At 32.6% G+C, this 12,012-nt stretch overlaps 1 protein-coding gene across 15 annotated transcripts in view; it reads left to right on the top strand.

The window, feature by feature from the left end:
• Positions 1-1,613: 1,613 nt before the first annotated feature.
• LOC143223029 (ATP-dependent translocase ABCB1-like) overlaps positions 1,614-12,012 on the top strand; it is a 115,290-nt gene continuing 104,891 nt past the window's right edge. For 5 of the 15 annotated variants that reach the window (XM_076450399.1, XM_076450397.1, XM_076450395.1 and 2 more), the window contains exon 1: positions 4,771-5,653. The gene's annotated coding sequence lies outside the window, so the exon portion shown is untranslated. Of the gene's footprint in view, positions 1,724-4,770; positions 5,654-12,012 lie in introns of those variants that run through there. The other 10 variants (XM_076450398.1, XM_076450387.1, XM_076450396.1 and 7 more) reach the window with 7 other exon arrangements.

The following is a 12,012-nucleotide window of genomic DNA, read 5'->3' as shown; positions in this document are numbered from 1 at the left end:
TGTTACAAAGGCAACACCATTGTTTCCATCAGTATAATCTTCCGCCACATTAATATCGACATTCTTAGCTTTGTGGACCATTTCCTTCAGTGTTGGACAATTGCGTTTTATATGTCCCTCTCTGCCACACTTGTAACACTTGAAGCTGTTACCCCTTTTCTTTGTTTCTTGTGTTTCATGTGGTTTGAAGTTGCTACGAGTGGCTAATGCAGTTGATGATGTTTCATTCGATGTGGTCTTTTTATTCTTCATTAATCAGTGCCTGTTGCACAAATTCTAATGAAATATCATCAATTTTGGTTTCCAGGGCTGTTACAAGTGTATCATAGCTAGCTGGCAGACTACCAAGTAAGGTAACAATCTGATTTTCTTCTACTATTTCCGTCCCAACCGCAGCAAGCTGATCCGTTAATTCCTTCATTTGTTTCAAATGTTCCTGGACCGTCATGCTTTTTTTCATCTCACATCGAAAATACTTCTTTTTCAGAAATAGTTTATTGGCTAGTGTGTTCCTATTAAAGTGAGCACGCAGTACATTCCATGCTTCCTTAGGAGTTGTGCATGAGGTGACAAGTTAGAGTTGTGCACCTTGAATATTCAGAACAGTTATTGAAAATGTTCTTTCCCTTTTCCTGTTGAAATCTGACCTTGTTTGATCATTGGCTGTCTCTGCCAATACTCTGTTTCAGTCACATGATCATATAGGCCTTTTCCTCTCAATAAATGTTCCATTTGAAATTTCCATGTGCTCCAATTATTTTCTTCCAACTTATCAATTGATATTTTATCTTCCATTGTCAAACTATTTCAACCACAACTGTAATATTCCTTTCTTTGATTTAGATCCATTTTTCCCTTTATATGACTTGAGAAAATAGAGTGTCAATCAATATTTTACTTACAGTTTATCTTGGTATTTCACAATGACTTCTAGACAAAGGAAACGAATCATCCAGCGTTTGTGATAAAGTATCCATGTGAACCCTGTGCCATCCAACAAAAAATTGTCATCCAAAACTGTTCTACAGTAATCCTCAGTATCTCCTGGATTACTTGTACTAACAATTTTAAAACAGTTTCATCTGTTTAAGCACTATTAGAGCATTCTTGGGCCCATAACCTGTTGATATGTGTTTATTCATTGAGTACACATGTATAAAAAAAATACAAAGTGTGACATCACAATACTTCCTGTTCCTGTCATGAATAATGTTCTCCTTGAGTTATTCCTAACTACAGGTGGCAGCACTTATCTCTATGCTCTTAACAACGACAAGGTCAGAATGCAGTTGAGTGTTTCGTTTACATCAGCACATTCGTATTATTGTCAGAAAAGCTGTTTATGCTAGAGATGATAAGTACTTTTGAAAATAAATTGAAATCGTTGGTTCTGTCAAGTTTTTATTACACAAAAAATATGTTAGTAGTTGAAACATGACTGCAGCACAACAATTTTATTGAAAAAAAGAGGAAAATTAGTAGTTAGAAAGTTTACCGGATTTCTATTTCTGTGTGGTAATACAATTTTCCATTGGAGGCGAATCACTAAAATCCGTCAGTTTGTTTGGAATTAAGCACAAAGCTACATAAAGGGTTATCTATGCTCTGCCTAACACGGGTATCGAAACCAGGTTTCTAGCGATGTGAGTCTGTGCCACTGGAGAGCAAAATCCGTCACTTCGATATGTAATCCTATTATGTCTAAGAAGTACAACAGAAAAACGTAAGCGATGATCCGAGTTGATTTTATATTTAGCAATTTGTTGATGAATTTTACGAGTATGATGCTTTATTTCATGTTTACGCTTAGTCTCATCAGTTTTTAAGACAAAAGTTTCCAGGCATTAAACGAAAACATACTGAATGATAGAGTTCACAAGACAAAATATTTAGAGTGAAACAAGAAGCTTTAAAAGTTAAACAATTGAAAATAAAATCGGATATTTAAAAAACTCAGTCATATACACATTGCTCATAACAATTATTGATAAAAGAGTTTTCTTTATGTTAGCTGTAAGAAAGAACAACTGCTTTGTTAAACAACTGTTTTATTAAACAATACTGTTTTGTTTTTTGAATTTCGATAGCTGTCCCTAATTTAGTAGAATAAGACTAGAGGGAAGGCAAGCAGTCATCACCACTCACCACCCACTCTTGGGTTACTCTTTTACCAACGAATAGTGGGATTGGCCGTTACATTATAACATCCTCACGACTAAATGGAGAAACACGTTTGGGTGTGAGGGACATTCAAACTCGCGACCCTTAGATGGCGAGCAGGGCCTAAGACAGTCTTACTGAAACAGGTATCAAATGACGAGTCATGTGATCATTTCGTATTTCATACTTTGCATTTGATCAAATGATTAGAAAACGTGTGTTAATAGGGCTTATCTTTATTTCGAACACTAATGCAAATTGTTTATCAATTTAGCATGGTTTAAATGAGTTGATAAATGAATTACCAGGACAACATAACTCACCTCTCCATCGGAGTTGCTTCTAACTTATCAACAATGCTCATTCGATATCCTCTTATTATAGGAATTTGGTTACTATTGAACGTTGTGAAAGAACATGTTATTATCCATTTGAAGAAAACTGTGAAAAAGTGTATCTTTTTTTCGCAATATTAACAGCTACAGCATTGTATTCCTATACGATATAGCTTTTATTATGCCATGCCGTAACTCACAAAAAGTCTTCGACCCTCATAAGTGATTCCTTCCAATGTCATCACTCTAAACGCGAGTCTTTCCTCTGTGAAATAGGTGTTGGATTTGTTTTGGAGACTTTCTAAATGTGCACACGGCTTTTATATGACTGTAAAGTAAGACGAGATTATTTCTGAATGAAGAGATTTGCCCATAGTCATTAGACCGATCTATCCGTTTATGATATCGCTGAAAGCAAACCGTTTTGTGACGATATCTTAAAGGAGTGCGCATAAGTAATTTTCTGGCATAATGGCTAGTCTTATTGTTTGTTTTTTTAATTTCGCGCAAAAATACACGAGAGCTATCTTTACTGGCTAGTCTTAGAAAACCTATTCTGTTCATTTACATATTGACTTTTCATCCAGATTTTCTTTAAATTGTTGATTGTTTTGAAAAGTTGAGGCCAGCTGGTTATGTTGATTCTATAATCTGCCTTATTTATAAGTGCATTGCTAGTCTTAAAGCGTTTCTACGCCCTACCAATTACACTTTATGATACTCTAGCCACTCTGAAATGGACTTTTGTGTATGACCTGATTCTACATAAATTATACCCCTTGTGGCTCATTGGTAAATCTGATGGCTTCTAACGCTAAAAACAGGGTTTCAATACCCGTGGTGGGCAGAGCACAGATAGCCTATTGGGTAGCTGTGCTCTTAACACCAAAAATCGTCTAGCTGAATTATTGGTCTTCACGTCACGTAAATATTCAAATGACTTCTTTAGGGTATTTCGAATGTTTCAAAATGTCTTTACATGCTATACTGTTGTTTAAACTGTTAACTTATAACAATGCTTATTTCTGTTACTTGTATATATCAATGAAATGCGCACATGTCTAGTTATGTTATACTTGCTTTGTATAAACGTGAACTGAGGAATGTTATTGACACAATTTATCAACATTAGTTCTGTTTGCTTGTGTGTCTGTACTTTAAAAACAAACTTAAATGTATGATTTATTTTGATGATTTGAAATACTATCTTTGGAATTCTTGGACTTTGAATCCCACTGTTCATACTTTCCCAACCATTGTTGCAAAAACTGTTTGTTTGTTTTTAAATTCGTACAATACAATCGAAGACTATCTTTGCCAGCCGTCTTTAATTTTAAAGCGATAGACAAGAGAGAAAGCAGCTAGTCAACATCACTCACCACGAATTATTTACTAAGATCCCTACGGCCGAAAGGGCGGGCATGTTCGGGGACAAAATTTCGACCTTACAATCTACAAATTGTAAGTCGAGTACCTTAATCCTCAGGCCATGCTAGGCCCACTTCGCAAAAGAAAAAACTCTACATTTCAGTATATTATTATAGTGACATTCAAAATACGCCATTCGATCTGATCATTATACAGTCTAAGGATTGGAGATTGACTAGCTGCCTTCCCTCTAGTCTTACACTGCTAAATTAGGGACGGCTAGCACAGATAGCCCTCGAGTAGCTTTGTGCGAAATTCCAAAACCAAACCAAACAGACCTATATGTGGCTTTACACTTATCAATGTTGTAATTCGTTATATAGTTCATTACATTTGGTATGTTATTTTGACAGTTTTATTTAAAATTATGTTTTATATTCTTTTTCACCGGAGTTGGTCCGTTGTATAATATTGAATAACGAATTCGGTGAAATGTTGTAACATTATTAACATGCCTAAATTAATTTAAAGTACTATATAGTGAAATAAAACGGACTCAAAACCTGTAGATTTAAGTTTTATATTATGTTTTTAAAAAGAGCAACGTCATAATCATATCTCTTTATTTTATTGGGTTTTTACGGACCTACAATTTTTCCTGATAACTTTCATGATGATCTGAAGATAACTTAAGAAGGTTGAAACTTTGTTCTGTATTTTAATTAAGGTTTTCATACTAAAACCAGCCGTCTTTCGAATACTTTTCCTGATAACTTTATTCTTAAATATTATATATATTTTTTATCTATTGGATTAATAACAAATATCACGATGAGTATTTCTAAATTTATTTAAATGATTAAACTTAAAACAATTTTCCAACTACTTTTTCTCGTTGTGAGGTTTTTGTAGTTAATGATGCCACGTTTTATTTTCGCTGGAAATGATATGACGTTAATTTATGTTATTATATGTACCAAAATAAATACGATTCTGTGTTACGATGTTTTGTAAATCGTAAAGACAGTGAAATATGTTTGTCGAAGATGGAAAGAGTTGATATTGATTTAAGAATGAATTTTATTATCGTGGCATTATGAAATCTAAAACTAAAATGTACGTCGATGATAAATAGTTTATCAGATAAAATTTGTCCATGAATTGGGGATATCTTGCTTTTATTCGTTATCTTGCATGTTTTCTATTGTTGGGGTATTGAGGTATTGTTTTGTGAATTCACGTGGTGGGAACGTACTAACTTGACTAATCGAGTAGAATTGTAACTAAACTAGTATAGTACAGAGTACATGTACAAATCACCACTGGTACCGCTCGTAACATAATTTATAATCAATCGTGGAAAGTGTATTTCTCGTTGCAAGTTGCAGTTGTGTAAATGTCCAATTTATAGTGTTTTAACTTTTTATTTTTATTTGTGACATTGATATTAGTAGTATTATTCATTTGGTAAGTTATTTTGATCATGTAATACATGTTTCGCAATTTGAATTGTTATAACATTAAGATTTTGTTTGTTTATGCGCAAAAGAACACAATAGGCTATATGCTCTCTGTTCACCACGTAAATTGAAGTTTAAACTCCTAGTTTTAGGGTAAACATACTGCTGACACATTGGACGATTATAACATTAGTTATACGTTGTATAACCAACTTTTTCAAGTTTATCCGTCTCATACTACAAGACTGTCACTGTGTAGCCAGTAACGCTGAAGGATTTATACGTGTGTGGAAAAGAACCAGTTTAATGCTAGTATTTAATATTAATTAGGTAAGTTTATTTATAATATGTATAATACGATTTTAAACTGATAGTGTTAGGAATAGGCCTGCAACAAACAACTTGTTTTATTATAGGTTTTTCATCTCACACTGCTGTTGTTAGTATTACAACTACTAGTGTTTGACTGTCCAACTAGAGAAGGAATAAGTATTATTAATGAAAAATATAGTAATTAATTTATTCAAACATTTTGATTGTTCCTTCTGGATTAAAATAACTTGCTACTACTCCTAGTACTACTTAAAGAGGTTTCATTTATTGTGAGAAAAGTGGTTTGGGAGTAGCAGTTTACTAAGTGCTATTCATTAGTTGAGTGTTGCTTTCTTATATTTAAACAAGTCTTGCTGCTAGCATTATCATTATGGTAACAAGTTTTGGAAAGAAAGAAATGAGTTGTATATATATATATATATATACAGTAAAAAGATGCACACCAGTGACTATTTACTGATTACTGAAGAACCATTGCTTTTCATAACAAAAAACTTGCATGAAGTAAAATTGTATTCTCATGACAATTGGTATGGGTATTAAAACTTTAATTAGAATAAAGTACAGAACAATGTTTCAACCTTCTTTGGTCATCTTTGGGTTAATGATCAATTTCAAACTCTTTTTGTTAACCTGAAGATACACAACTTCTATATTGGAGAAACAAGTAAAAAATTGGAAACCAGATTCAAAGAACATAAAAAGTCATCTTCACATGTTTTCAAACACTGCAAGTCAAATAAACACAGCATAACCATAGAAAACACTCAAATACTAAATAAAGAAACAAACATAAACAAATGCAAAATTAAAGAAGCCTTACTTATACAACAACTTAAACCCAAAATAAACCAATATAAAGGAATGCCTTTATACCTATATTAAATATAATAAAATAAAATTATATATTCAGACATCTAACACCGTCCTCTACATTCCAACACTCAGTTACACAACCCCTTCCAAACATGTGGTCAGCTACCTCTTTCTTTCTTTGTGAACCTGACGATGACCGAAGAAGGTCGAAACGTTGTTCGCTCTTCTACATAAAATATTTTCTCAACCCAAACGAGCTGTTTTTGCATATAAACTTGCACATTGGTCAAGGAATTGGTATAACTCAGTCTCAGCCCTGTGGAAATCCCACATAATACCATATACAGGTAGAAAAAAATGAAAAGCTTATAATAAAATATAAAACCAAACTGAATACCATACATAAATGTGAAATCCCACAGCAAAGTGAATAAATAAACTTACAAAATTGCTGTAGGGAAGGATAAAAAAAAGAAAAATTGCAATTTTCAACAAGTTTAATTATAATCATGAGTGAGAGTTTCAGAAAACATTTCAAAATCAGTTTAAGTGAACCAGTCAGAAAGTAGTAGAAGTATCACCAACTTTTATTTCTTATTAATAGGGCATCCTTGATCTTTTTCAACTGTTCTTTTCCTTAGAAATAACATTAGAGTTGTGACCAAAGTCATATTCAGAGCTGAGTGAAATATAATTATCTATGATAAGTGACTACATTGGTTAGTGTCTTGTAAACTAATTAATTAATAAATAAAAATTATTATTAATTGATTAACAAAATGTGCACAAGTGCAGTTTGTTGGACTAGCTCTATACTGGAGAAGGAATGTTGACTATAATTCTAAATTTAATCTGTGTATCTATATTAAAGGTGACCAGCTTTTAGTAATTTGTATAAGTGTTGTTCACGTGAAAGCAGATACCTTAATGTATTTGTACTGAAGATATGTCTGTGAGTTGATGACGTCAGTCAGATTCAAGCTGACAAGTTTGAATGGAATACAATGTTCATGTGAAGAAACAAAGTATGTTTCTCCATATAGTTTATGTATTTGCATAATTTCTTGAACCTCCAAAATGCATATTTAGTTGTTTTTTCCAATATCATTGTATACCGTGTTTAGTATTTACTCTCCAATACCTGTTTCTAAGTCAGAAGTGTAGGGTAAAATTAATAATTTGTAATTCTGATATCAAACATATAATACCAAGTTGAATGGAACTCTAAAAAGTTGTGACATATACACTTTGACCCCAACTAATGCACACAGGTTAATGTCACAATAATAACAAATCAAAACTAGTGTTTTCAGTTATTTCAGCAATCAGTTAATTGAAATTATGATTATATGGATTGTTACAAAAACAGTTAACTAATGAAAATTATTTTCTGTTGGTTTGATGATTTATTGTTTTGATATTTCAACTATTTAAGTAATCAGAATATTTCCATTATGTTTATTTGTTGTTTAATACAAAGCTATATAATCAAAAGTTAATGTTTTTACCCAAAAATGCATTTCTGATAGATACCTCCATCTACCTTCCCTCTTGTCATCCCCACTTTTAGTGCACTTTTGTCCTTCCTGATCTAAGAATAAGGTTATTGTAAATATTTAGGGGAATTACTTCACAATGAAATTGTTTCACTTTCACACTAGTGGAGGGCTATTGTTGTATGATTATAACATCATGGACTAGTGCGTTTCATGTTAAATGAGTGAGTTTATAGGTGAGAGTTATCTTATGGTTGGTTGTATGCCAGTTTTATAGTAAGATTCATGTGGTATAAAGTTATTCTTTGGGAAGAGATATCTATTTAAAATACATAACCAGTTAAGGAAAATGTTATATTTGGTCTGTCTAGGTCACAAGTTACTCCACCCTTGACAACAAACCAAGCTAAAAATTATATAAATATGTCATGTAACCATCCATCCATCATATAGTAGATTTTAGTTTAGATTAATTCAAATTAACAGTACATACATGCAACATATTAAATAAACCATTTCACAGTTTTGGAATTAACAGAGAAGTAATTTGACTGAATATGCTAATTCTTTATGTTGCTGTTAAAATAATGGACCACAGGCTTATAATATAACTACATGAAGTTCAACTGAGATCTATCTGGTATTCACATTCAAATTTCTCTTTATTACTGGAATCTGTATTTTACCAGTTATTCAATGTTTTTTATCCAAATTTAATATATTCAGCATATTTATAACAATTTACTTTTAAGTCAGTCTTTAAAACAACTTCCATCAAGTTAAGATACATAAGATCATTCATGGTAGTCTCATCCACAGCTGAGTAATTAGTGGAATTTGTTAAACAGTTAATTATTTCACTCATTAGTTGGTTACTATCAAATACTCAGTTATACACACAGGAGACTGGTAGTTGGAATGATCAAAAACAAAAATAATTAGAAACATGAAATTTGATTTGGATGATCATTCATGAATCATAACACTAAGCTGAACAGCCTTGAATTAATTGACTGTAATGAGAAATGATAATGGCAGCACTTTGCATTGTTATCACATGTTACAGTTTTTACTGTGAGAAAGATTAATTTTTCAGAACAAGTTCAAAACTTTGAGCACTGGTATGATCATTCTTAATTGTCTAACAAAATAATGTTTAATCATTAAGTAAACTTAAAATGAAACTGATATTTTATTAGTTGATTATTTTTGTGAAATTAACAATTTAATCATACTTTCTATAGAAAAAATAAAATGTTTTGTGACTCTAATCAATAAAATTGATACAAGTAAGTAATTGAGTTACTTGCACAGATCTATTCATAATCTTCATTTAAACAGGATCCAGTAATCATAATGTCATTTAAAGTATAATAACCCATACCTTAAATTCTAGTTACTTATCACAAAGATTTCAAATATTGGTATGAATATCTGAAACTTCCCTGTTAGTGTATTTGACTGTTTATCAAGTATTTTTGGAAATATTTTGTACAATACTTTCAGATCATTGAGCATCACCAACCTTTTTCTAAACTTAGTTCAAATGGTGTGTAATAAAACAATTTAGTGCACCAATATATTTTTCAGTCTGCTTATTTGAAGTCTAGCATATGTAAACCTTTATCATCTTATATTCTGATTCAAATATATTCTAAGTAATAATTTTATCCTCTTTTTAAATCTCTTATTATATGTTATAATATGCAACTAACACCTTGTAAGATTCCTGAAAGAGTTGAATTGTACTTAATAGTTCCTGTGGAATAAATAACATCTTTCACATACAGCTTTCCTGATTCATTGCTGCCTTCTGTATGTGAACTTTTCATTTTCACTATTAAACTCATGTTTTCATGGGATATTGTTGCATTTTTTCATGCAAATGAGCATATGAACTTTCAATAAGATTGTGACATAAACTTTCAGTATGACAAATGACAGTAACTTCCACTTTGTCTGCTGCAGTACAACACTACATTAATTATACTAGACAAAGAACTAAAATGGCATTAGGCTCTTCTTTGTCTGTTGAGGAAGTTATGACTATTGTGTGCTATGAGATGGAACCTTTAATGTGGCCTTGACCTTCTCAACCTGTTAACCTTTTACTTTATATCCTGTTTGTGATAAAAGTGATTTTGATAGATTTGTTTTTCCCACCTTTTACCTATGTCAGATCTTTTACCAATTCCATCCAGAAGTTACTTAAGCCTTTTTATCATTTATGGACTAGTTTCCTTTACTTCATTTCTTAATTCAATATCTGCTTCTGTCTTTTATGCCTCCTCCTCCAGACATTCAAGTTGATATTGAACAGTTTTGTTCTTGACTATGTTTTGGCACAGGAATCTCTTGTCTGGTTGTTCCATGTGCCTTGGCTTAAGTTTTTGAATTCTGGAGTCTGTTCTTTAGGTGTATGGGTTAGACCCTTTATTTTCTGCTTGTCTTTCTCAAGTCCAAATTTCAAAGTTTTGTCCTACCCTAACTTGTTATTTTTCCTTCTTTCCTCCTCTTTGTAAAGCAATCCATTGTGCCCTTTTGGGAGTTTTAGTGGAAACACATTCCCTTATCTTTTCTACATTGGTGAATTCTTTTTCCTTGGCCTCATCCCTTCTGACTTGGTTGCTTAGTTATAGAAGTTTGGTGAGGTATGCTGTTCTTGCTCTGGTATATTTGTCTCCATTTTATCTTGGAGAACTTTGTCTGGCTTCTTGTCTTCTTCTAGGTTTTTTTGATGGAGTAATTTATTTTCTGTAGTCACAGTTGAAATCTCATAAATGTTTTCTTGTTGTCCCTTGTTCTTCTGTCTCTCCTTAACTTTTTTTTTCTCATTATAGTCTTCCACTTTTATCTTTTCATTTCCCTGCCTCTTTCATTCTTTTCTTTCATCTGTTCTTCCTCTGTGTATGGTTAATTGGCACTGCCAATCTTGCTTGTGACTATTCTATCTGCTTATGGCCATTAAGGGCCCATTTGCTTTACTTTGCTGATCTGGAACTTCCATTTGTGGGTGACTATTGTGTGCTATAAGTTATTGGAGGGTTTTTTCTTCATTGTTTCCTTTCCTTCTCCAGTGTCTCATATTCATGTTCTGTTTCCTTTTCTACAAGAGTTAGTGTTTTATCAGCATCTTTCAGGAGTAGTTTCAGACATGTTGGTCAAAGATGCTATCAAATGAGTTTCTTATCTTTCTTCAGGATTTCATTCCATCTCATAATGACTCTTACAAACATGCTTTTCTCATTCTTCAGGAGGTGACTTGTTTTGGCTGGTGGGTCATGCTGTAGTAGTTTCATGGCACACTCATTTAGTGTGTAACTCATCTGGATGTGTTTTTTCATTTCTCATTTCTGCAGTGCTCAGCCTTTGCTTCATTGGCACATTATGGTGAATTTAGTGTCAACAACTCTATCTTCCTCTTTCATGGAAATTTCTTTTTCTTTAGAGGGACTTGGACTTCCATAGCACCTTTATTCCCTTGGGACATGTTTGCTTGTATTTTCTTCAATAGACTTTGTCCATTTTATGGATTCTTTTGGAATCCCTGTCTTCTCTTATTTATCTTCCCCCTTCCTTGTCTGGCTGTTTCACTTGGTAAATTGACAAGACCAGTGCTATAAAAGTTGTTTCTTTTTCTTTCACATATCTGCATTTTTTCCTTTTTACAGATGCTTCCCTGATGGAGTGGGGTACTTGTCTTGACTCCTTTGAGGTATTGTGTCATTTGAAACTGGAGAAATTGGCACTTCATATCAACTAATTGGAGCTTGTATAGGGCTGTTAGTTTTTGGATCATTTATATAGTATATGGGTATTTGATAATGATTTATACAGACAATTTCTCTGTGTTATCCTATATCAATAACCAGGGAGTACTCAGTAACTCTTTCTTTCAGAACCTTCAATCTCCTGTATTGAGCCCATTCTTGTCATGTCTACCTTATGGCTTGCCATGGATTGTCTCTTATGGCCAGACAAAAATTGTTTCCATGCAATAGTCTTCAGTTTCTTGTGTTTATATTGGAGTGTGTTCTTCTCTGG

Source organism: Tachypleus tridentatus, chromosome 8 (assembly GCF_004210375.1).
Source record: "Tachypleus tridentatus isolate NWPU-2018 chromosome 8, ASM421037v1, whole genome shotgun sequence".
Taxonomy (NCBI): Eukaryota; Metazoa; Arthropoda; class Merostomata; order Xiphosura; family Limulidae; genus Tachypleus; species Tachypleus tridentatus.
The sequence above is the reverse complement of the archived record's forward strand: the minus strand, read 5'-3'. Positions and strand labels throughout refer to the sequence as shown.